Source organism: Monodon monoceros, unplaced genomic scaffold, assembly GCF_005190385.1.
Source record: "Monodon monoceros isolate NGI ecotype Baffin Bay Population unplaced genomic scaffold, NGI_Narwhal_1 Super_Scaffold_10, whole genome shotgun sequence".
NCBI lineage: Eukaryota > Metazoa > Chordata > Mammalia > Artiodactyla > Monodontidae > Monodon > Monodon monoceros.
The window spans coordinates 18,079,845-18,104,926 of record NW_021703766.1 but is presented as its reverse complement, the minus strand read 5'-3'; the positions used below and the strand labels follow the sequence as shown (position 1 = coordinate 18,104,926).

At 51.2% G+C, this 25,082-nt stretch overlaps 1 protein-coding gene across 2 annotated transcripts in view; it reads right to left on the bottom strand.

The window, feature by feature from the left end:
• Positions 1 to 25,082, bottom strand: part of SMPD3 (sphingomyelin phosphodiesterase 3) — a 79,664-nt gene that overhangs the window by 37,998 nt on the left and 16,584 nt on the right. The window lies entirely within an intron of this gene.

Sequence of the window (25,082 nt, the reverse complement as noted above, 5' to 3'; positions counted from 1 at the left end):
CCTACAACGGAGGAGAGAAGCTTCCCCTTTTTACAGAATGCCTGTGACTAAAGGCACCAAGGCCCTCGAGCAGCTGTCAGAAAGCCCGTGAGCTTTATACTGCAGGGAGCACCAGTCCTCCCGGTGAGGCTGTGGCGTGGCTGGGATGAGGGGCAGCATCACACCCCTGGCCTGGTTTCTGTGTTTTCTCCTGGAGTTCCCGTGACCACAGCTTAGCAAACGCAAGGGTGGGTGTGCAGTGCTGGTAGATGAGGAGGGTCTGGTGGGAAACCTTTAGTAGCAGGACTGCAGGATGAGTCAGGGTCCCTCAGGGAGCAGGAGGGGAGTCACCTGTGTCCCTGGCCCACCTGTCACTGAGGCTCCAGCCCCCAGAGACTGTTTGTGGCCCAGCCCAGTGCAGAATCAGGGGCTATCACGACAGCCTGAAACACTGTTTCTAAGAATAGAACATAGAAAAGAAAGCTTTCTGCCCAAATTGGAAACGAAAAGGCACTGGTACTTGGCGGGGCCACTCCAGTGACTTGGCACACTCTGTGGGAGACCTTGTTCTTGATGACACCAGAAGTGGGGCAGCCTCTGTAACCCTAGTCACATGTGTTCGGACTTGCCAGGCCCTGTGGGCCAGGCTGGGGTACACCCTGGCTCTTACCCAGACATTTGGTAACTCTTGGAAAATGGGATTTTCCTCTTCTGATAATTTGATTTTTAACTTATTTATGGAATCTGTAGCTTTTGGTGGAGACCTATTTCTGAGGCACTATGAGTGGGGACAGTTGGGTTTCTTCCCCCAAGGCAGGTGTTTTGATAAAGGTTTGGGGTCACATCCTTGGGACTCATGGCTGCCCTGTAGCTTCTGTCCTACTGGCCAGGACTTCATGGTTTCCAAGACTCTGCTGGCTGCCTGGCCGGCCTTCATGAAAGGAGATGCACAGAATCATTCTGTCTGGGAGGCCTGATGTTCCTCTCCCATCACGAAGAGCCAAGCTACACGCAGAAGAAAATGGTGACTTGGAGTAAAACATGTTAGGCTGAAAGCCCTCTTCCTCTTTCAGAAATGTAAGTAAACATGGCCCGGGCCCTGGAGAGATGCCAGCTCAGCTGCAGGATGGCACACCTCAGGGGCTGCCCTTTCACAGTAAAACCCTCGGTTCACGCCCCCTTCTCGTTGGGTACAGTTTGGAGGCTCATGTGGGCACATGCCCCTCACCCCTGAGAGTGGAAACCCAGAGACATCCCTCTGCCCTCAACCCAAGACTTAACAACAGCTAACACAGGTGGAGCCCATTCTTTATGCCGGGCACAGTGTCAAGGGGTTTACCCCACTCTGTACTCAACCCTGATCCCGTCCGAGAAGCCCTCAGCGGTCATAGCTTTTGCCCTTGGTCAGCAGCAGGGCTGGGTTTTCGAGCCCCGTGGGTCTAATGCTGGAGCCTATGCTCTTAGCCGGCCTGCCATTTTTCCCACGGGCCTGTCTGGTGATTCACTTCTTATTCTACACCCAGAGACAATGAGGCGTAAACCAGAATAAAAGGGGGCTATTATGATACCACTATTTTGCCGTTTATCTAAATTAGATAATGACTCACAGAGCTACTTGAAACAATATACATGTCAACCTCCTGAACATTTAGTTATCACTTAGTGCCATTTGATGGTGCCTATGGTATAATTAACACCTTCGTCTAGAAAATATGATATTTCTGTGAAATGGAAAAGTGAAAGAGAAAATAAATTTAACCTGGCCCTTCTCTTCCGTACGGACAGGGCAACAGACCCATGGTGGTGGTCAGCTGGCATGGCTTAGGCTGGTGAACGGACAAGCAATCATTCCCAACTCCCTCCAGGCGGGACTGTGTCCTGGGATGGGGGCAGCCTGTCGTCGAAGTAGCAGCAGGCCCAGCTGAGTGACGCTGCTGAGCCCCAGATAACTCAGTGCCCATTCATCAGCCTCAGCAGAATCGGGCATCTGCCACTGGCATCTCCAGATGTTTGCCTTTATCAGATGTCGATGCGGTTCAGTGTTTTCATTAAGGGCCTTGTTGAAAGCTCTAGCTGGTTGGGGACGCTTATTGTTCATTTTATTTGAGTTCCTTATCATGTTCAAAATGTTCCAGGCACCATTAGGAGACACAAAAGCCTCAGAAAACACAGTTGCAGGGGGCGGAAGCTCACTGTAGCGTGGAGGAGACACACCACCGACATTTACAAACATTTGCTGAACAGAATCAGCTGTTAGGAATGAAAGTCGCTCACAGCAGCACAACAGGGCATGGGGGGCAGGGAGGTGGAGACAGGATTTAATGTTTGCCTGAGGGCATCTTCTAAAATCAGATGGGTGTTCCAGCCTGTTTGTTCATTAATGTGGTCTTCTGATTGCTTCCCAGGGAGAATGGGGTGTGGGGGCCAGACATGAGGCAGAAGCTTGATCAGGAAAAGATTAAAGGGGACACACATCTTGACTTGAGATGAACATTTGAGGTGCAGGTCCAGGCACGTTATAATTATTGCTTAATCATAAATGTAGCTTGGTGAGATGCGTTGATTCACACACAGGTTGCTAAAGGCATTTAGGGAAAACAGAACGTAGGCAATGAGCACTGTCTCCATCAATTTGTAAAATTCACATCTGAGACAGCATCCTGGAAGGGCAGAGAACCCTGCTTATAGGCATAAATTAAAGCCATCTTCCTCAGAAAAAGATATTTCAATGATCAATAACCTCTTGAAAGAATTCTTGGAGAGTATGCCTTTTTAAAACTTGACTTCATTTATTCTCCTCCTCTTATCAAAAAAAGGATTTTGGAGGCTTATAGCAAAAGATATGACAGTGAGGTTATTAAAATAGAAATGGGAAATTAAAACCCAGTCAGAAAAGAGAATACAAAATTTCTAACTACAACGACTAATCTTTCTTCTGTGATCAAGATCCAAATTTAGCCTCGAGCTTCCTGGAATCCAAGGTGAAAAGGGAAAACAATCAGTTATGTAGGTTCAGTTACATTTAGGACAAAGCGTGTCAATTCATGAGTATTTAATTATTTGTGAATTTATAACAGCAAGAGAGGCAGAGGAAACTCCTAGGAAAATGGAGGAGAGATTTTTTAAATATTTAGAAAAGAAAAGATGGATATCGAAATTTTTTTGTGAGAGCCAAAGCTTAGGCAAGAGTGGCAGACACGTTCACTGAGATCTGGGTGGGTGAACCTGGGCTGGCTTTGTTGCGATCAGTTTATTGATGAATAAATCACAATTTGTGATTTGTTGAGCCAGCCAAGGCCATGACCAGGACCCAGGCATTTGGCGTGTCTGGCCCATCCTTGGGAAGAGGCCGTGTCCTATTTCTCTGTACCAGTGCCTGGTACATTTTGCACATAAATAACTCAACCATGGCTCTGTCTCCCCTGGGATGAGAACCCCAGGAGGGCAAGAACACAGTCCCAGCACCCCGGGGTGTCTGCCAGCTCCTAGTAGCCATTCAGTTAGAGTTGTATGCTAATAGCTCACAAACTAAAGATGGGAGAAGCACCATAAAATGCCAAGCACTATTAGTGGAAGCAACTTAGTGGGAGCATTTTCATTACTCTCAACCGGCAATGATCAAATCTGCCGGGTTTCACTGTGGAGAACTCCTGGATTGGACCTGCCCAGGGGCAGGTGGGCAGTTATGATGTGTTGGATGAGTGGGTACAGTTGTGATGTTGGACTTCTTTTTATTTAGTTATTTTAAATTTATTTATTTATTTTTGGCTGCATTGGGTCTTCATTGCTGCGCATGGGCTTCCTCTAGTTGCGGCGAGTGGGGGCTACTCTTTGTTGTGGTGCACGGGCTTCTCATTGCGGTGGCTTCTCTTGTTGCAGAGCACGGGCTCTAGAGCGCAGGCTCAGTAGTTGTGGCACACGGGCTTAGTTGCTCTGCATCATGTGGGATCTTCCCGGATTAGGGCTCGAACCCCTGTCCCCTGCACTGGTGGGTGGATTCGTAACCACCGCGCCACCGGGGAAGTCCTGGACTTCTTTTTAGAAGGCTCTGTCATGGCCCTTCTGATGGTGCACTCACTGCGGGGCTCTGCGGGCTGTGTCGGGTCTCATAGGGCCCTGCTAGAGGGTAGGTGGGGGAGGGACCCTCAGTGACAATGCTGACCTGTCTCTAGCTGTCCTCCCAGCAGGCTTTAGGGTGGGATTCGAGCAGGCACTGCATTTTACCAGCTGGTTTGCAGCTGCCTTTTATCCTCACTTAGTGCAGATTCCTGTGCTTCTCTACAGAGCCTTTGTATTTCACGCTTTTCTTTGAAATGTCCCTGGAGGGCTCATTTTGGCCCTGCAGAGAATGCCTTTCTTGAGAGATGGAGCCCTGGGCTCAGGGGGGCAGGCTCTTGTGGAGGCTGCTGAGGTCGGGGAGGCTGGGGGGCCAGGCGGGGGGCCGTGCAGTGAGGGCAGAGCGCCGTGGCCTGGACGTCAAGTCCCCAGGAGGGGGGATGCATTGCACACAAGACATCACGTGTGGCGGAGGCAGGCTGTGTGGGTCCCTCACGTCCTCCCACACTAGGTCTGTGTTGGGTGCAGTTGCCTCTGAATTGAGGAGCTGGGAAGCAGCAGGAGCGCTAGTCTGGGCACGACGGCATGGGGGTTCTGCGTTAATCAGGTTCCCTCTCTGAGCTCAGTTTTCCACATCTCTGAAGTGAGGGTTGGAATAGTAGCTCAGTAACACCAGATCAGGGTGTCCTGAGGTAAAAGGCAACTCGAAGTCCCATCGCAGTGCCTGGCTCGGAGCACGTGCTCCTGCGGCTGTGATTCCTGGGCTGATTATCCTGCCCTGGAGGCTGAAGGAGCTCCGTCCCCCAAGCTCTCACTCCCTCGACGCAAGTTTTACACCCTCAGGAGAGGACGCTGAGCTTATCACCCATCGGGCAAGCCTCACGGCCTGTCTGACCCTGTGTGAGAAGTGGGGATCTCTGATTGTTCCACCTGTCCCCCGAGGGCTGCGAATCAAGTGCTGTCCCCAGAAGGTCCGCAGCCCAGAGCCAGACACACAAATGCCCCACGAGGGCCGGTGTTAGTATTAGACACTGTGGCTGCTCCATGGGTGTTAAGAAGCACAGGGCTCTGGGGTGGGGGCGGGGGGGGGCAGATGCCCCTGGGGGAGGGAGAAGGGGAGGGCTGAGGGGCGGTCCTTGCTGTCCACACACTCGGATGGCCCCACCAACCTGAACATTGTTGGTGTTGTCACCCCAGATGCTGCTTTGAGGTTCAGGCACAGAAGACGCATGAATTCCCCTCCCCAGCGGGTCTCACCACTGCCACCTCGGCCTCAGAGGCAGGACTGTCTTATATTTTTATATGCTAAATCTGGCATCCCTAAGCGAAGGGGTTAAGAATAAACAGTGGGTGGGCTAAAGGATTTAAATCAGCCTGACACTGGACACTCAAGACTCAAAACAGCTGTGCGTGCACGAGCATTCCCAGCTACGAATCCTCACTTTGCTGCAGGGTTTGACTGAGAATCATTTTATCTGTTTCTCCATCACCATGGATGGAAACACTGGAATAGATCCTAATTTTTTTTGTTTGTTAATTCCAAAGTTTCCCAGACATGGAAAAGGACTTATAAGTCAGATGAAGGGCCCAAAAATTACTTTAGGTAAAATAAACAGAACAGGGATACCAGCAGCATTAGTGGGCCCTGAGCCTATAGTGGTCGGAGAGAATTTAGGCAGAGCAGACTCTTAATGGCAGGACCACAGCATCTGAAATATCAGGTCAGGAATCGCTCAGACCCTGCAGCAGATGCTGGTGAGTTCTGCCCAAGTAGGGAGCCCGCTGGCCATCGTTGGCTGCCACTGCGGGAGGGTGAGGGCTGCTGTCAGCATTAAGGTGTGAAGAGAGAGACCAGAACGAGAAGCCAGCAGGAGGAGACCATGTGGCTGAACTGGTTTAAGGTCTGAGTGCCCCCCTGGGCATGGTTGGGGGGGCAGCGTCCAGGCAGCGCTGGCCTGTGTGCCGCCCCTGGGTCAACCCAGTCCCCCTGCTCCCCCAGGCCTGTCCTCCTGCCAGTACCACCTCAGTGCAGTGATCAGAACCGGCAAACTCCTTGGGTACTTGTTACTGGGGCACTGCTGTGGGGTTGGAGTGAGGAGCTCCAGTTACGGGGGTCACGCTGCCTGGTTAGATAGGGGCCGAGAGCTGGGGTCTGAGGGCAAGGGCAGTTCCCTTACACCTTCCACCATCCTCTGCCAAAGTGACCACTATAGTTCAAGATGGCGGCCTGGGCTTGTGGGGCCCAGAGGAGCCCCTGTCCTGACTCCCTGCTTAGTCGCTCCCACCTCCCCTGCAGTCATGGATGGAAGGGTGGGGAGTGAGGGGTTAGAGGGGAAGGGACGGGGGATGGACTGAGGCTGAGCTGATGGCCAGCTGGGCTGCCCACAGAATCAAGGTGGGGCAGGTGGAAGTAATGATGGATAAAGATCAAAGAAGATGAGCCCTGAGCACAGCAGTGGAGGAAGGTGCAGCCAACATGCAGAGCATCCTTATAAAACCAGTTGGGTCACTAAAGCAAGCCCCAAACTTTATCTCAGTTTTTGACTCTGTAAAATGGAGCTCCCTCCCTGCTTTGTCCTGGTGGCACCCAGGGGAAGTGGCTGTGATACCCTGGACACCCCAGGGCAGTGGGGTGGCCATCAAGAAGTGCTGAGGGTGGGAGTTGGGGGGTAGAAGTGGAAATGATAGACAAGAGGAATTCAGGAGTCTGATCATCATGTTTGGAGACAGGGTGGCTGGGAGGCCAGTGTGCCTTGAGCAGAAATGAGGGCATGGGGGAAGTGTGTTTTGTAACGTGTTGAGTTTGAGAAGGCGGCTAGCAGCTGCAAATGTGGGCCTGGACCAGGGGAGCCAGAGGCGGGAGGCCGATGAGGGTTAGTTTCATCAGGAAGTTTATGAGCAGCTAAGGGGCATTTGCTGAGCAGAGAAACAAGCCAAAGATAGTGCTGTGGGGAGAGTGGGCATCTAGAAGCAGCAAGGTGACAGGATGGAGGAGAGGAGGTGGGAGGACGCTGGGAAAGTACACTGCGTGGAGTTTAGGGCAGCAGAGGCAGTGTTGGATGAGACTGAGGCACCTTCCTGGAAAAGGAATAGGGAAGGGAGGGCATGAAGTGCAGATTACGAGGAATGAGTGGATGGTGAGGACATGGAAGAAAATTTTACTGACTGTCAAGGTCCCCCCCACCAGCAACCTGTTAGGAACCATGAGTCCCCACTGGCCCAATGCCCAGTGCCAAGATACACTGCCATTCCTGGCTGCCCGACACAGCCCTTGGGAGTGGGCAGGGAGGAAGCCCGTGGCCAGGATGACAGCCCCCAAGTCCCACAAGTGACCAAACCGCCTTACACCAAACATATATAAAAGGTCAAGATCAGGACATTCAACAGATTTCCAGCCACGTCTACCTCCCCAAACACAGCTGTGATTCCAGAAGTAAACACAAAGCAGTAGAAATGGCTGCCACCGCCCCTCCACTACTATTGGGCTTTGCTTTGTAAGGAGAGACCCTGAAGCCCTCACTCAGAGCCGACTTGCTTTTATTTAACACACAGTTCTGATCAACATTGTAACCTGGTTTCAATTTTTAAAAAAATCAAAATCAAGAGAAAAAAAGCGCAAGGCAAATGGCTGTGCAAATCTCAAATGTGTGAGATCACTGCAGGGAGGGCTTGGCCTGGACAGGCTCTCGGTTCCCACAGAAGACTGATATTCTATGATTCCCACATTTTTGTAAAGAGGATCCCTGAGTTATGAAGACATTGTGGAATAATATTCCATCTCCATTGCTTAAGAAGGTAGGGCAGTGTATGGTACATGTTAGGAAGTAGCGTTTTTAAAAGTTTAGGCTCTTGAGCAGGGAATGGAACCCGATTTACTGAGCACTTACTATGTATTCACCAACTTAAATACGTTTACCTCCTAACAATCCTGCAAGTAACTATTATCTTTACCATTTTATGGAAAAGAAAACAGACTTAGAAAGCTGAAGTGATTTGTCCCAGCCACACTGCGAATGCTTTTTCCACGTCACCCTCTGCTTCCCTACAGTGTCCTGGCAGTGTCCTGTGTGGAAAGCCTGCTCTCCGACAACAGGTGGACCTACTGGCCTGGAGCCCGGTGATGCCCTTGAGGGTAGTTCTGATGCTGGCACTGCCCCATCAGTTCACTGTGGAGCCCTATGCTCCTGCCTCACCCTCCACAGCTTTGGCCACTCTGAGGTGTGGCAGCGGGGGAACCAGCCCCGCTCCTGCCTCTGAATCCAAGACGAAGCTCCCCTCTCCTCCTGGGTAGACCACGAGCAGTAAAGTCCTTGCAGCTGGAAGGCAAACAAATAGGTACGAGAGCCCCATCATGAGGGGTAGTTTTGTGAACCCCGTCCTCCAGGGAAAATCACTCCTGAAGGACTTTAATGCTGACCGGCTGTTTTTCATTCCCTAATCATTCAGAAAAATACATCTATTTCAGTTTATTCAAAACAGTGGAAAGTCATTGAGGTTTTTCCTGTTTAAAGGTCAAACTGTAAAAAGATAAGTGGACTCAGAGAAATCCAGGCTAGTCATGAAAACGTGGCAGTGTATTAAAATCCAAAAAAAATTTAATCCTCCTTTGGAAACAGCTCATAATAATCCCCTCTCTACTCTCCCCTATGTGTGTTAAATTTCTGTTTTTAAGTTCAAGGACACGAAGCAAGTGACTTTGAATGGGTGGAGCATGGGCTGTGCAGACTGGGGTCCTGGTTCAGAATCCCTGACCAGCTGTTCCACACCAAGTGTGAAGCGTGGAGCAAGTACCTTCACCCCCTGAACCTCAGTTCCCTCGCCTGTAAAATGGGGAGGATCTCTGGTCTCGGTGCTCTCCTACTGGCCTGGGGTGCTACCTGGCAAGGTGTAGGCCTGTGGGCCTTTGAGAACCTTCCCACCAGCCCATCCATGCCTTCCACCTGAGAGGTGGACAGGTGTGGCCTGGCTTGGTCCGCTGACAGATCCCCTGCTCCAGCCTCCTTCCCCATCTCTGGCCCCAGGACATTCCCAGACTCAGCTAGGGCTCTGCCGCATGGACTTGCGTGACCTGTGAAGGCCTTGCAGCTGGAAGATAAACAAGTATCTGCGAGATTCCCGTCATGAGGACATTTTAAAGGGCACTAGGTAATTTAACTGCTTTTGTGAAGCTGAGCAAGTGATGGGGGAATGAGAGAGTATTTTGAAAACACAGCCTGGACAGGAAAATCCTGGCCTTCCTCTTTGTTAAAAACTTGGAGAAAATCTTTAAGGGCGTCTTTGGGAAGATAAGGAACAGCTGTGTCCCCTCTTTATCAAATCAAGGCTCCCTCTCTGCTCAGTTTTGTGCAGCTCTGCCTGTGGAGTAGGCTCAGCCTGGTCTCTCACACCAGCAGCCCGACTCATGGGGTCCGGGAGATGCAGTCAGGTTTCCTGGTGGCAGTCCCTCTAAGACGTGGGAGGCTCCCACAAACGGGAGCTGGCTTTTGTTTCTTGATTTGTGTCCAAGTAGGAACAAAAGAAATGGCATGGGTAAGAATCTGTAGGGGAAAGTGCCGGCTCTTGGCTCCAGCCAACAGGGGCGTGGCAGGAGATGAGGCTGGCAGCAGCCAGATCCCACAGACATCGGGTGGAGAGAGTGACGTGTCTCATTTGTGTCCTACAAAGGTCACACGGGCTGCGCTGTGGGAGGGGAAGGGCTCAGAGGCAGCAGGGCCCGGTTGCCTTGGTCACCTAGGGACATGGTGGCGGGGAAGCACAGATGAATCTGGAGAGCTGGTGGGCTGGTGTGACATGGAGGGCAAGGGACAGGTGGGCCTGGGAGGAGGCCTGGGCACTTGGGTGGATGTGAGGGCTCAGTATGAGATGTGGGGACTCATTATGAGATGGGAGGGATGGTATGCATGTGGGTGTCGGTGGTGAGTCAGAGTTGGGCAGGTAGAAACTGAGGTGCCTGAGCGACATCCAGGTGGACTGAGGTGCTGTAGGACATAAAAGTGCGCAGTTAGAGAGAAAGTCAAGCCAGAGGTAGAAAAGTGTATGAGGCCAGCACACGGGTGGCCGGTAACTGAAGCCAAAGAGCAGACGAGATCCCACAGGGAGAGTGTAGGGTGAGGCCCAGAGAGGGCCAGGACAAGCTCCAGGAATGACGGGCATTCGAGCTTAAGGAAACAGATTCCATGGAGAAGCCTAAGGAGTGGACAGAGGGGTGACAGGGAGAATGTGGAGTCAGGGGGACCCGGAGACAAGAGGCTACAGGGGTCAGGGCCATGGGGAGTGTTGCCTGAGAGACTGGACTCCTGGCTGGGTTAACCTGTGGGTGACTGAGAGGCATTTAGCCCAACCAGCAATGCCGAGGTTCATGCTGTGGTTTCAGCCAGCTCTGCAGATGGTCTGTTTTCCTGGATAGAAGGTTCAAAGTGGGCTTCTTGGGAGTTTCCAGGAGATCTGTCTGTGGAAACTTTATCCCACATCTTACATTTTCTCCCTGACAGGATCTTTTTAATTTAGATAAAAGTGAAACCAGGGCTACTGTGTTTATGTTATTTTAATCTTGACTTTAAAAATACTTACAGCAAACACTTATTTTAAACGTTAACATGAGGTTCTATTTTACTATCCTTTATGCTCTTCAAATGAAGTGCCTAATTTTAAAAGATCTACAAATTACATACATAATTTGTGGGCTCTTGGAGAGAGTCTACCTCTTCAGCTTTTTTTTCAGGTCACAAGAGACCTGTCTTAGACCATTAGGTATTTAACGTGACATGCTCTGCTTTGCAAAGTAAAAGAGAAAGGGCTGTTTTGGGCTCGGATACAGCAGCTTTGCCCCCAGATGTGTCCAACAGCCTGATTTAGTATTAAAGTTCTGAAATGATTGGTGATCCATTAGCGTGGCTATTTAAAGAGTTCATTGAATTGGCTACAAACCAACAACATTTGCGCTGAAGGGCAGCTAGGTGAGGCCAGGCAGAAAGAACCAAATGGAATCTGAATGGAGCTGTGGATTCTGCCTTCCATGAGGCTCTGAGAGCAGACCTCCAATAAGAAAAGTTACAGGTTGCTGTCACCTCTGTGTCTCGTGATCAGGCAGGTGCCAGATGCTGCCTGCTGGGCCCCGGTCAGAGAGGACTCCTTGCTGTGAATGAAAACTGTCACGGGGCATGGCTCAGAGCTGGACCCTTTCCTTTTGCTGTGTCTCACTCCTCCCCTCCCACATCTCTCCCTTGTCCCCTGCCAGCCCCTTCCCATCTCCCCCTCCCTGGGACCTCAGACCCTGAGCTGTCCCAGGTCTACACTCCCGCCCCACTGTTCCCTCCCCAAGTCATTGCAGCCGCCCCAGCAGGGCTTGCTCCCAATCCCTCCTGCAGCAAGTCACCAACAAACTGCAAGTCTAAGACCATTGTCGTCTTCCCCTAAGCCTGGCAGTTTCCTCTTATAGGCGTCACCCAACTCGTCCCCTCACTCTGCCTCCTCCTTGTATGCCTAGCAAACAGTTTACCTTGGCAAGTTCACCAGGAAGCAGTAATACTGCTAAAGCCCGGCGCTTGGTGGATCTTTTATTTCTGAAGTTGTGTGTGTGTAGGTAGGTGTGCCTTCGGTGGGTGTTTAGCAGTTTCCAGGCTGAAGTTATTACTCCCCACGCTAACCAGAGCAGCCCTTAGGGCTTCAGCACTTGGTGTGTCAGAGCACAGGCAATGCTGTATTCCAGGGGCATCTTGGCTGGTCCAAGGGCCTGCTTTGTCCAAGTCCAGGCAGGAGGCCTGTGTCCTTGGAGGATGTGTCAGTCCCCCTAAGAGCTCCATGGCTGGAGAGCTCCCTACAGATTTCTGGGGCACTCAGTCACAAATGCTGTACCCGGACTTCCCTGGCGGTCCAGCGGTTAAGACCCCACGTTCCCACTGCAGGAGGCATGGGGTTCGATCCCTGGTCAGGGTAAGATCCCACATGCTGCACAGCACGGCCAAAGAAGAAAAAAAACCCAAACAAACAAATGCCATACCCAAGGGCTCTTTGTAGTGGCTGCTGTGGTGTCTGCCTAGACCTTGTCTTCAGGGCTGGCACATCTATCCTCTAGATGCTGGGACTATCTTGTAGCTGCATCCCTTCCTGGAATTGCTCTTGGCAGAGGTGAACTGCCTCACTCAAGGTTAAGCCCTTTCCCAGAGGTTGGCCTGGGGAGGAAGCACCAAGGCCAGGCCCCTTGGCCTCCGTTTGGGACAACTCTGAGGGCCCATCTCAGCTCCTGAGTTCCCTGCAGAACTGCTAAGGCCTCAGGTGCAACCACAGTCTGGCTCAGTTTCTCCCTCTTCCCAATCCTGCCTTCATCACTTCCTTGCACTCACCGTCAAGTCTGCACACAACTTGGGGAAACCAAGCTAAGACAGCTGCCATGGCTGAGCTCAGAGAGAGGCAGGGCTGACCCAGCACCCCTCAACCCCCTCAAACTCCCAATCCAGAGCTATCCTGCCTGGCCATGCTGTGCCGGGGCTGCTGAGATGTCTCAATTGTTCTACTGTTACACTCAAGCCTTCCTAAGGGTTACTTGGGAGATACTTGTTTTTGGGCTAGAACTTAGGAAAAATTGTGCTTCTTCGGGACCTTGGCCTGTGTTTGATTTGTGTTTATGCTACCTACACCAACAATTGGGGAAGAGCTCAGGCTTTCTTTGCTTTGGCTGCTAGGAAGCTTGGAGCTCAGTCCGTGTTGCAAGACACCCTGGTGCCTTCTGAGTTCCCTTAACACACCTTCCTCACTACTGTTATTTGTGTTGCTTTGCTGTATCACACAGCTCCCTCTGAGCTGCCTCAAAGTCTGTTTGGAACGAGATGAGGTATTAATGAGAAAACACATACATACAGTGTTAGGGCTGTGTTGTCAGACAGACCTGGCTGCTGGTTACCAGCTGGGACATTTGCCAAGTCACAATTTCTCTGAACTATAGTTTCTTCAGCCAGGGAGTGGGCCTGATGCCTGCATCACAGGATTATTTTGAAGATACATACAGTAAACACATGGCTGATACACATCAAGTGCTCAATCAATGGAAGATGTTAATAACAATTTTTAAATGAAATTGTGTTGCTCTCATGAACCTGCCCTATCAGGTGGTCTGATCTCCCTCCTTCCTCCCTGTCACATGCTGCCTATTAGCCAAGAGGCATTTCGGGGCCCTTGGGTTTCACTTTCTCGTGGGAGAAGGACGGCCACCCAGGCATCCACGGCTCCCAGCAGACTGTGTGGACCAGCAGCAGGGGCAGTGGAGGTGTTCACGGATTGTTAATCCAGGCAGGTGGACACACAATTAAAACATTCATGATATAAACGAGCACATACTTGGCTGGAGAAAAACTGAAAGTAAAACTCTTAATGTAAACTGAGCCTTCAGAAAATGAAAAAAAAGTTGTAGATGAGAGATATGTGATGAGTAATTTAACCAAGATGATGTAAATCTAGGCCTTTGAATACTTTAAATATAACCATCTGATATAAAAAGAAGTGCACTAAATTTTTTAAAGCTGAGATCTTTCCTCGGGTGAGAGACTCACTTTCCTGCAGGGACATGTTCCCCAAAAGGCAAGTGGAAAAGGCAAAGAATAAATCCATGTCGGCATCATATCCCCCTCAAGCCAGCTTAGGAGGATCCCACGCATTTTGTAGTCTGTCCTAGCATCCCATATGTCACATGTCACCTTGCAAACCAGTTTGGAACCCGTATTAGAACAGAAAAGCCCATTTCAAGAGGATGGTGGCTTAGGAAAATCTATCTTTTATTTGTTCCTAAAGTCAACAGGTACCTGGCTCTGTCCCCTCGTAAATGCCACACGGGCCTGAACCTTGGCCTGGAGCTCATCCAAAAATGGGTGTGAAACTGGAGTTGCTGGTTTTTCTTGGAGATGAGGGGTCTGGAGCAGGAATCATCTGTAGGCAGATCTAGAACAGGCCTCCTGGGTGCATCTCTTTGGGAGGACACGGGGATGGCATGAGGACAGGATGCTGACAGGGGGGCTCAAGGGCAGGATGGAGAGGGGGTAAGCACAGAGGAGGCACTGGTTGGTCTATTTGTAGGAGTGGGCCTCAGGACAGGGGAGAGGAGCGAAGAAGTTGGGGGAGGCTAGGGCCCAGCAAGTACCTGGCTGGGAATTTACTCTTGGAGGGGTGAGGGGTACTAGGCCACACCCCTGAGGCTGGCTTGGGAGGGGCCAGGTGAGTCTGGGAGGAAGCTTCACAGAGCTGCTATGGCCACCAGTGAGACAGGGAGAGGCTCGGGGTTGACAGCCCTGAGCCAGGGTCCCGCTGCTGGGCCAGCTGAAGTTCTGGGACATGGGTTGAGCCCATGAACCGGCCTCAGGACTTCGTCAGGCCTCAGAAGCCTTCATTTCTGGGATCAACCAATGCAAGAGGGACAGTCGATGCCTGGGGGACCAGGGACCTCCTACTCTATCACCCACAGGCAGCCCCTTGTCTCTCCCCTGTGGGGACAATGTCCCCCTCAGTGCATAGCCTGAGGAAGGAGGCGGGGCAGGGTTGCATTTTCAGTCTCTTTCAGCATCTATTGACTTTTCTCCTTAAAAACTGTTATCTACACATTTCCTTGCACCTCCAAAATTTTGATGAGTTGAGAAAATCCATGTACTTCACCTCCATCTCAATAACAATAAGTTTCTTCCCTTCCTATGGAAGATAGAGGGTCAGAGACGACCAGGGACCCTTCCCTCATGCTCCACATAGCAGATGCCTCGGGGTCCAGTTTCCAAGCACTGGCTCGTGCATTTACCCCGTGGGATGATGATGATGAAGTACTCGGCCTTATTCCTAAAGTAAGTATAATGACAATAGTGATAAAGGCAGCATCAGAGAGTCGGGGAGAGAACAGATTTTGGAGCCAGACTGCCTGGGCCCAAATCCCGTCTCCACCTCTCACTGACTATGGGAAACTGGAGGTCACTTGACTTCTTTGTGCCAGGCTCCCTCATCTGTAAATTGGGACTCAGAGAAGCTAATTATGGGATGTGTTTAGATGGGTGCCTGGCACATGGTAGCATCCTTACCAGCTATTGCTATTATTATTATTATTATTTTATTGATATCATTGCTGTAGGCCAAGGCCTTTTCATGTACTGTGTCATTTGAATCTTACAATCCTATAAGGGAGAAGATATTATTATTATCACTCTTTACGGATGAGGAAACTGAGGCTCAGAGAGGTTGACGGACTTGCCCAAAGATACCCAGCCTGATATGGAGCCTGTCTAACCCTTGCAAAGCTGTACAGCCTGCTTACCTGGGATGATAAGTGGCACTTCACCCTTATCCCTTTTATCCCTGCCCAGCCAGGTGGAAGGTTCTACCACCTCTACTTAATGCACGGAGATAACGGCTAGGTGAGTTAAGTGGCTCCCACACAGGCCTGCCTGCCCCAGCTGAGCTGCTTTTGGGCCAGCTGATCAGGACCGCTCTTCAAAATCACAATTTAACTGCTCCACTGCGTCCATTGTTCTGTGCGTGGAGGCAACTGCCCCACAGGCCAGCCCACTTGGCGCCGCAGCAGTGATTAATAAGGATATTCTGTGTCCACGGGAGGCCTCTCATCCGGGGCCTTGGAGTACTTTGCAAGCATTAATTAAGCTTCATGGTTGTGGCTCAGGTATGTGGGGGCCCTGGATTCCGTTTACATGTCTTTAGCTGATGCAGAAAGAAACCAAATCACTCCCCCAGTAAGCCATGGCCTTCAGCCTGGCCAGGCCCCAATGGGCATTCCTCATCCCTGGAGTTTGGCCAAAATCATTTGCAGAGAAAAGACTTCCTACTTGTTCTTCCAGACTTCAGAATAATAAGCAGCACTCAGGAGCCATTTCGCACTTGAGTTAGTTCCAGGCCAGCAGCTGCATGGCTGGGCCTTACCTGGTGCCCACCCACTGACCCACCTAGGTTAGATAGCAGCTGATGTAGCTCACGGCCTGCACCTGCCAGTGTAGCAAAGCCTACCGTACCTGTGTGTGGGGCCTTTGGGGTCAGGCTGGTCCCTGCTACACCATCTGCACAGTACCCCCCATCCTCCATCCCTCATCTGCTTCGCCTCCATTCCCAGGTCTGCCCTCACACATCTGCCACTTGCTTGCTGCGGCTCTGATGTCCCAGAGCTTGCAGGGAGGTGGGAAGAGACCGCGTAACTCAGGGTAAAGAGCTTGGGCTTCCACCCAAGGATGTGGGGGGACCACAAAAGGGAGGGGCATGGTCAGATTTGTGCTCTGGGATGATGCTTCAGGGAGATGCGCGTGTGGGGTGCGGGATGGGGAGGCCTGAGGCAGTGGGGCCAGGAGGAGGCAAGGAGTCAGGGGAGCGCGGACGGGGCTCCTGCTGGCTGTGGCAGTGGGGTGAAGAGAAGGAGCCTGAGCGATGTTTAGAGGAGATTGACAGGACTTGCTGCCTACCTGGAGGCGGCGTGAGAGAGAAGGAGGAGCCCTAGACGAGCCTCCTGGCTATCGGATCCACTCTGCTGGGCAGTTATGACCTCTGGGTCCAGCACTGGCCCAGTAAACTTGTGACCGACTTGGCAATGTTAGTGCAGACGGGCTCTCCCAGCTTCCCCGGAGAAGCTCCGTCAGAAGGAATGACCAAACCCAAACCCCTCACCCTCCCCTTCCATCTCCCAGGAACCATCCTTTCTGGCTTGGCCGGGAATAAGGCCTGACACTGAGAGCTCAGCCTCCATTCCTGGGCCACAGACATGCCAGGCCACCACTGAGTTGACCCACGGGAGTCTGGGGGGTGGGCATTTGTTCCCCACTTGGCTGATGAAACCAAGGCTCAGGGGTTAAGTGACCTGCCTGCATGGGCTGAATGGTGGCCCCTGAAAGGTGTCCATGCCCTAATCCCTGAAACCTGTGAATATGTTACTTTATGTGGCAAAAGGAACTCTGCAGATGTGATTAAGTTAAGGATTTTCAGCTGGGGAGAGTGTCCTGCATTATCCAGGTGGGCCCAGTGTAATAATTACAACGGTCCTTATAAGAGGAGGCAAGAACGCCAAAGGTAGAAGGGGATTTGCCCATAGAAGCAGAAGCAACGTGCTTTAAAGAGGGAGGAAGGCGCTAAAAGCCAAGGAATACAGGCAGCCTCTAGAAGTTAGAAAAAACAAGGAAATGGATTCTCCCCTAGAGCTTCCAGAAGGAACGCCAGACTGCTGACACTGATTTGAGCCCAGTGAAACTGACTTCGGGCTTCTGACTTCCAAAACTGTAAGATAATAAATTCCTCAGCATCGTCCAACTACATCAGAAATTCTCAGTAGGAGGTATAATTTATTCTGGGCGAGAGAAGAGATTTGTCTTGATTCTGCCCAGGCCCTCACAAAATCAGAACCAACCTCTTTCCTCGTCCAGAACTGGGGAAGCCGCAGATGCGGGGTGCAGCCCTCGTTTAAGCTGTGACCTGAGCAAGACAGAGGGATGAGCCCCCTGGAAAGGGGATGGAAAAATGTGGGAGGCAGAGGATAGGAAAGTGCTCGAAGAGGAAAACAAGAATTTCGCTGTTGTCACAAAAGTAGGAGCTCCAGGGGCCTGAGGGACCCGGTGAGGGGAGAAGGAGTGGGAAGGAATTCTGCATCCTGCTGAGGGTTTCTGTTGTAGTTGGACAACGATGATGATCTGGGGAGAAAGGGGAGGGAACGTCCTCCTGAGGCACAGGTCTGAGATGAATGCAGATTGCTTCTCCTCAGTTTAACCTCCAGGGAACAGAGGGTGAATCTCTGCATCCTGTGGGCGAATCTGCCATAGAGAGGGAGGCGGAGCTGGGAGCACCTGGGCTGAGCCGCACTGAGGCTCCTTTTCAGCTTATTCTTCCTTTTTTTTTGGCCACGCTGCATGGCATGTGGGATCTTAGTTCCCTGACCAGGGATCAAACCCGTGTCCTCTGCATTTGAAGCGCAGAGTCTTAACCATTGGTCTGCCAGGGAAGTACCCCCTTTTTAGCTTAAAGTGTCAGATTTTCCTTGGCAAGGAATAGTTTCTTTAACCATTGTACATATACACAGACCCGCCCTGGCTTACACGACTTTCCTTACGATCGTTCACATTCATACAGTCCTGGGGGGCTTTGTGTTCATTTTCAAGGTTATGAGCTCACTGATCCTCCCAACCTCTGAGGCTGGAACTGGTATCGTCCCATTTTGCAGTTGAGCAAACTGAGGCTCAGAGAGGTGACATGGTTAGTTCAAGTTTGTTGTCAGAGGCAGGATTTTGACTGAGCTTTTCTGGCCTCCTTTATGACACAGAAGGGAGCTCAGATATCATCGTGTTCACCCCTCTTCTGTGACCATGCTCAGCGAGGCTCGAGACTTTTCCTGACATACCACAGGGAGCTAACAGCAAACTGGGATGGGCCTTTGTACCTAGGGGTCTTATCCCTGCATGCTGACCTCTGCTTCAGGCCTGGACAAGGGGCCTTGGCCCACCCCATTGTTTACCTACTAACAAGTATTTCCTAAGCTTGGTGCTATTCCAGGCTCTGTGGGGAGCTCTGAGCATGGAGGAACAGGCTGACACAGGTGAAGCAAGTCATGGAGGCTGATGTGGGTGGCTGTGGAGCCCAGCAGTACCTGAGTGGGGGCTGCCATTCAGCAGAGCAGCATTGGGAGGAGGGACCATCTGGAGGCCTCGGTAGGGGCTGGGCAGCCCACACTGGGGTAGACGTGGCCAAAAGCGTGAGGGTAAGAGGTCGAGGTGACCAGGGACTCGAGCTGGGGAGGTCTCCTGCTCAGGCAGGCCCTCCCTGCACAAAGCCAGAGGATCTGTTTCCATCTTCCTCAGGTGTTGCCTTCCTCACTAGCCCGTCCCTTTGCTTCATCATAGGAAACACCTGCAGAGCCCCAGCTGCGCCCTTCAGGGTTTCGGGTGTGGGTTTGAGGGGGTGGGGGGATGCTGGGCCAGCACGTACAGAAGTATGGCAGGTTGGTGCCCAGAGCCAGGGGGTGATCACAGCCATCCCTGTCCTGGCCATTGGGATGACTGTCTCTTCTGATTCCTCTCTTTGGCCAGGAGTACTGCCATGTCCTTACACCACTAGAGAGACCCTGTGTGTACATGACAGAATATAATTGTCCTACAGATGCTATCTCGGGCCTTTGAATGCTGAGCCTTCCCCCAGGGCATCAACCCTGTTCTACTGCCCACTTCACTCACCCCTCCACATGGTGTCATGGGGGCTGTAGGGGAGTAAGCATCTCTGGAGACCCTTGTGACTCCTGGGCACTTTGTGTAGAGCATTGGTGGTATGTGACATCATGGAAGTTAGGTTGGACCTGAGTCCACCATGACGGGTAAAGTAACTTCACTTCTGAACCCCAGTTATCTCATCTATAAGATGGTTGAGAGGAATAAATAAGAAAATCCTTACAGAATGTTTTAGCATGGTGCCAGTCACCAGAATGCTCAATAGGTGCTGTGTGGTTCTCCTGCAAAGCTGTGGCCCTGGTGACACTACTGTAAACCAGAAGAAATCCTTAAAGAAATAGTCCCCAATAAAAGGTGCAGAAATCTCACAAGATGGTGTGGAAGAGAGGCCTGGGCCTCAACCAATGGAATGATGTCCATTATGGCACACCCCCCTCAATCATCCGACAATGTGCTTAGAAGGGCCAGAATCAGAACCTCTGGCTTCAGACCCTTGGTTGTCAATTCTTAGCACGTGGAATATAAAGTTAACCTCATGGATGTCCCTAGAGGTGCCCCATGCAGTCAAGGCTGGAACTGATGAGGGAGAACGTCCCCTATTGGAAAGAAGTAGGTTGCTTGAGCAGGTAGCGTGGGCAGGAGCCCTGCATGGCAAGAGGGTCTCCTCCAGCCAGAAGGTTCATAAGACTCCATGAGAAGTGTCAGTGGCTGGGCTTCCCCCAGTGGGGAGGGAAGGGACCCAGCTTCCTCATCTCTCCAAGAGAGTCTTTGGATCCTGGGGCAGGTGGCAGAAGCAGGAGGCAAACTCATGAGGACAAGGAGTGGCCCTTAGGGAGCCAGAGGCCTTAGGGCTCTGCTGGCCACTGGAGCAGATCTAGGCTGGGAAGAAGGAATAACAAAAACCAGGAGGCTAGGAGGACAGAGGCAGGAAGATGGAAGCCCCCTGGGAAGCAGCAAATAGTTAGCTCTTTGTATTGTTGGAGTTGTGAGAACATGAGGTTGGGTGAACCTCTAGGCTAGGCCCAACCTCAGCTAGTGCTGAGTGGTGGGGGTTTGGAGAACAAGCAGCCCTGCTGAGAGAGGGCAATGTATTCAACCCAGAAGGAACAGCACCTGGGTCGGCCAGCCCTGCTCTGTTGTCTTACGCTGCAAAGAAACCAGTCACATGTGTTTCCTTGAGGTGGATGACATACCCTCAGCACAGAGCCTGGCCTTCGGGGGTGCCCAGGGGAGCACTGAGGGAGTGGTTTGACCAAAAAAGGAGTGGGGAGCGGTCCATCTGATCATGGACTGGATTTTTTTCAAGGAAGATAAACTTCAGAGAGTAGAACAAAGGTAAAAATAAAATAGACTCTATTTTAGACTATCTTATCTATTACACTATTAATAATCCTGCCCCGTTTTTGCAAAGTGCATAGCATGGTTCTAAACAGGATCTTTCTATGATCAGCCATCCAGTCAACATGTTTGCTGAGTGTCTACTAAGGTTTCATGCAGAACCAGCTTCCAGGGGTACCTTGATACAGGTACACCCACAACAAAATGAATGTTGATTCAATAACCTCATTTGGTCTCTGACAACCCCATTTACCATGGGGATGGGGCACTGGAAGAAAAAAAAAAAGAGTGGTGGGCTGGCTGGCCAAGGTCACACTGATAAGCAGTTCATGACGAGACCAAGAAGTTCCTCCAGGTCCCCCACGGCCACCTTGAGTTGACCCCCAGCAGCTCACTATGACTGTTGGGCTCTTACAGAAGTAAGACTGATGGGAGTTTCCAGTGATAGCTACTGAATATCTGAGGGAGAGACAGGTTTCAGAAAACTGTGAAACAATGAAAAGCTCTTAACAATTGATTTAAAATCAATATGGTGAACAAATAGCACCTAACATAGAAATATCCCCGAGAGACAGATCTCCACTCCTCGTGACTGTTCCTGTCACCCCGCACACTTCCCAGGCCTGGCTGTGTGCGTGCGTTTAAATCCACCAGACAGACTCAGGCCTCAGCCCTGTGCTGTTCGACACTTTATTAATAACAACAGTAACTACATTTATGGACTGCTTCTCTCTGCCAGGTGCTTTAAATGTGTTCATTTAATCCTCCCACCGATCTGCTTAGGTTGATATGATTATTCCCATTTCATAGATACTGAGGGTAATTCAGCTCCCAAGTTTCAGAGGTTTAAACTCGGGTCTGTCTGATTCCAATACAGATGGTCTTCCTACTTCTCTGTGGTCATCAAACTTGCAGATGGCAGGGAAGAGCTGGGAGAAGTTGTGAAAGCATTCAGTGAAAGATTCAGGCCCCTAAAATATCTTGAGGCCCTGGGCAGCACTGTCCAGTAGAACTTTCTGTGATGATGGAAATGTTCTGTATCTGGGCTATCCACTACGGTAGCCACTAGCCACACGTCGCTATAGGGAACTTGAAAAGTAGCTAGTGTGGCTGAGAAACTGAATGTTTAATTTAATTTAAATAGCTAGTGGCTACTGTGCTGGACTAAAGGTGTACCTAGGGCTGTGGGCAGAAACCAACAGGATGATGCTGGATCAGAATCTGTGCAGCTGTTGCATCTGGGTCATAGGAACAGGACAGGGAATTGAAAATGACTGGGGCCCAAGCTGATGCACTGTGAGCTCAGGCTTCAGTGGGTGAGGCCTCTGCAGGCACCTCTAGATGTGGGAGCTGAGACATTAAATCAGAGAAAGGAGGGAGGGAGGGAGGGAGTGGGCAGGCAGAAGGGAGAGGAGAGGCTTGGAAAGCAGAGGCAGGTACAAGATGGGTTCATCCGAGGACCCAGTCCCTTGTTCTCTGAGCTAAAGCCCCATAAATGTGAAGGAAAGAAGACTTCTCAATGTCAGCTAATGGCTCTGCCCCAAAGGGAAGCACCTTCCTGAAGTCCCTCTGCCGGGTGCCCTAGACTTCCTGTGAACTTGTGTCCACATCCTTTTCCTTTGCTTTGGAGCATCCAAGCAGCCTGTGTCTCATCCTGGAAGCTGGAAAATAAACATCACTGTGGAGACTTGGCTCCACTTACAGCGGCTAACGGCCTGTGATTTTCTAGCTCAAAGGCCCTTTGCTTCTGTGAGCGTTGCCTGAGAAGATTTGGCCATGGAAAAAGATATTAGGAAGCCGAGGGCAATAAACTGCCTCTGATCAGAAAGGCTCAGGACAGATCCCTGACAGGGGCATCAGAGGCAACACTCTGAACAGGACAGCCACATGGGCTGCCTCAGCCACTCTGCCTCTGGTTTGCAAACTGAATGTGCCCCTTAGCCCACTCTCACCACACCCTGCAGATTTGGGGAGAGCAGGTGCAACAACAGATGGGCCTAGGCAACTTGCTCCAGAGAGGCATCCTTGCCTTGGGCTTTCAAGGGCTGGGATGGATTTACCCTTTGTCCTCATACTGCCTTGAGTCTGGACTAAAAAGGGCAGGAGGTTGATAGCAGAACTAGTCACAGGGAGAAAAGGGCCTTCCCAGGAAGTGATGCTGAGACTTGGGACCTCTAACTCCTTTTCTGTTCTGATTATGGAAGGAGAAGAAAGGGTGCACTTGGGTAGTTTGCAAGACCTCTCTGAGGTACCCACATCCTAGAGCCCTCCGTTTGCACCTGAGCCTGGAGTAGGGGCTGGAGAGGGTCAGGCAAGGATACAGGTGGCCACAGTGCTGTGTACAGATAGCCCAGAGGAGGCCATGATCAGTCAGGTTCTTGATCCTGGGAACTACAATTATGTCAAAAATCCCAGTGGTCAGCGATGACTGTGGCCAGAGCATGTCAGCCTGCCCCGGCCTGGGGAGTCTCAGTGATATGACCAAACTGGCTGCCCCATGGGAGGTGATCCCTCTCTGATGGCTGCACATTAGATGCCACAGACAAAGCAGACATGGGTGAGGGTCTAGGTACTGCAGGGTTATGGATCTGGAGTTGGTCGTGGTGCACCAGGTACCCTGAGGGTAGGTTGTAAGGAAGCTGAGGGCTGCGTTACTGTTGATCTGGGCTCCAATGTGATAACGCAAAGGCCTGTCTGCTTTCCTGCTGGATATTGAGGCTCAGTCCAATCAATCTGCCTGCTAGACCCTGTGCTTTTGCTGTGAGGGTCAGTGTAATAGGGGCTGCCAGAGCCAGGTACCAATCAGAGCTGCATGTGGGCAGGTTAGTGCTCTGTGCTGGAGCACGGGGGTTCTGAAAAACTCAGCAAGCCTCTGTTTTCAGGGGCCAGGGAACTCTGCCCTGGCAACCTTGGTGCTGGGCTGGATATCCTGGGAAGGCTCTGAGTGGGTTGGAGGATACTGGGCCTCAAGGCTACAACATAGATTCCAGGAGAATGGTTGCTTCTGCTCTCAGCAAGAGCTTGGGTTAGGAGAAAGGAGCTTGGGGCACATGTGATGGGCCCTTCCTTCCTGGCCTGCAGTGTAGCATGATCAGTTGCAGCTCAGTTGGGGATGAGGGGGGCTGTGTAGCCCAAGGCTGACACAGGCCTGTCCTAGTTATCCTTGTGAGCAATGAGTCTCTACCAGCCCCTTGGGCTGTGCCCTTCCCTGTTCTTTTCCAAATAAAGAACTTGAGGACCAAGGGAGGAAACTCTTCCTGGAGCAAGCAGTGGGTCCCATCTTAAGGGAGTAAATTCTGGGTCTGCAGAGAGGAAAGGCACTTAAAGTAGGGCCAGGTCTCCAGTGTGAGTGTAAGAGGAGGCAACATGCAAGGTCAGCTTTGACTCCACAGCAGCAGAAGTTGCCCTCCCACCCTCCCTGCCAGCTCCCCCACCAACATAACACCCACCTCCCGCCTGTCCCTTTCGCCTCTCTCCCTTTCTTTTTCTTCCCAGGGAACACACAGGAACATTTTCCAGAGAGAACACGTAAGCCTCAGCAAAGCCCATTACGGTGCCCCTCGGCGAATATTTGGGGCAGATACTGTCTACTGCCTCCCTAGTCCCGCCATTTACTGACTGCAGTGCCAGGGCCACGGGCTGTGATTCTGTGGCAAGAATCAATTTCATAGATGTCAATAAGTTAAGAGGAGGGTTAATTCAGACTCTGAGGCTGAGCGTGACAGCTATTTTGGGTCAAGTCTACATTTCATTCCTGAATGGACTGTGGCTTACCCATCCTTTCCCCGGTCCAGCTCCTCAGCTTTCATTTTGAGTTCACACACTGAGTTTGGCCACATGCCTTTGGAAGCCCTGGGCTAATTTCCAATCTTGGAGGCCTTTTCCCCTCACCCCCGCCACTGTTCATTGTGAAAACCAAACACCATAGAAGAGAATTTGGAAATACTTCATGTGGAATCGTGCCCCTCTCATAGCAACAAATTCTGTTAGGTTTTCTCCTTCGATCTGGGCCCATGTGTGTGATGGCTGGACCTGGACGTTCTCTTTATGGTCTGTTTATTCAATTAATGTTAGATGAGTCTCTGTGGCCTTTGAGTCTTCGAGAGCATCATTTCCAATGGCTGCAGCATGTCGTGTCAAGTGGATAGACATGCATTATTTAATCACTTGTCTTCTGTGCCACTATTGCTGAAAGCCAGGTCACCTGACCTGATTTTGGCTCATAACACACATTTGGCAGTCCCAGTGCTGGGATGTGCAAAAGTGGGGCCAGATTTCAGATGCGTTTATTCATGAAACATGTATTAACTGTCAGTTAAAGGCAAGGAACCGTGGCATAGGGGAGAGGACAAGGTTTAAGGGAGTAAGGAAATGTGGCCCTAGATATCCAGTGGCTTGAGAGTCTGGCTGGGGCAAGGAGACAGACCCCCAGGTCTCACGTGATGAGGGGGGATGTTAGGGCTTCTGATCCCCAGGAACGTTATGATATGCCTGGTTCTGAGAAACTAGGTTCTCAAGTAATAGGGACTTATCTTTGAG